The sequence below is a fragment of the Hyaena hyaena genome, unplaced genomic scaffold, assembly GCF_003009895.1.
Source record: "Hyaena hyaena isolate Hyena2069 unplaced genomic scaffold, ASM300989v1 scaffold_1138, whole genome shotgun sequence".
Taxonomy (NCBI): Eukaryota; Metazoa; Chordata; class Mammalia; order Carnivora; family Hyaenidae; genus Hyaena; species Hyaena hyaena.
The window spans coordinates 235,691-236,565 of record NW_024081772.1 but is presented as its reverse complement, the minus strand read 5'-3'; the positions used below and the strand labels follow the sequence as shown (position 1 = coordinate 236,565).

Sequence of the window (875 nt, the reverse complement as noted above, 5' to 3'; positions counted from 1 at the left end):
GCCCCAAGTGGGCTCATGTGATCACTGCTCTTGTGTGTTCTCGGCCCCTTGTGATGCAGCTACGACAACCTGCCCAGCTACGGTCATTTAGCACCTGATTGTTTTCTTGCCTGTGAACTGGACTGTACCACCCAGACACCCCCGGAAGTGCTTCTTTATTTAGACATAGCCAGTGTCTTCTGTCTTAAAATGCCTCAGGCAGCCTCCTGGTGCTTACCACAGGCTGTGTTCTTACACTGACTGTACAGAAAGAGAAGGCAGAATAAACCTACCCATATACACCCCAGCCCAGGCCCTTTGCCTGGTGTGTGTTGAGAATGGCGGGGGAGTGGGGATATCATGGAGATAAATGAATGAATGAATGAATGATGAATGAATGGCTGGGGCAGTGATAATGCTCTGAAAACCAACTCCTTTCTCCTAGATTTGAACAAAGTTAAGGAGGGATTCTAAAATCTCTTGAGTCCTTGTCAATGTCCTTGGGAACCGCTGAGAACTCTATAATGGTAAAAGAAACCATGATGAAAACTTGAGAGATTATTTGCAGATACAGATCCTAACTAAGAGAGCTTAGTTTTTGCGTTCTGCTAGGAGCACAGTGGAAGGTAATATGACTTTAGGCTATGGAAGAACTCGTGTGTTTGGATGTCAGATGGGTGCCTGAGACAGAGTTCCAGGTCTTGCTGACTTTCAGTGTGTCACCTAGAGAGTTGATGGACAGACAGATGCAGTATATTCCTCATGTTTTTGTTCTGAGAAATAGGACTACCAGAACCACTTCCTGTTAGAAGTTGCATCTAAGAGATTGTATATGACGACAGCATTAATTAGGAAGTACCCCTTCCAGTGGCCAGACCTCTATTTGCTATGATCAT

General features: G+C 45.1%; 1 non-coding gene across 1 annotated transcript; it reads left to right on the top strand.

Annotated features, from left to right (window-relative positions):
* Positions 1 to 200: 200 nt before the first annotated feature.
* Positions 201 to 331, top strand: LOC120224252. Its single transcript, XR_005526505.1, has one exon. It is a non-coding gene; the product is annotated as a small nucleolar RNA SNORA51 (small nucleolar RNA).
* Positions 332 to 875: the final 544 nt, after the last annotated feature.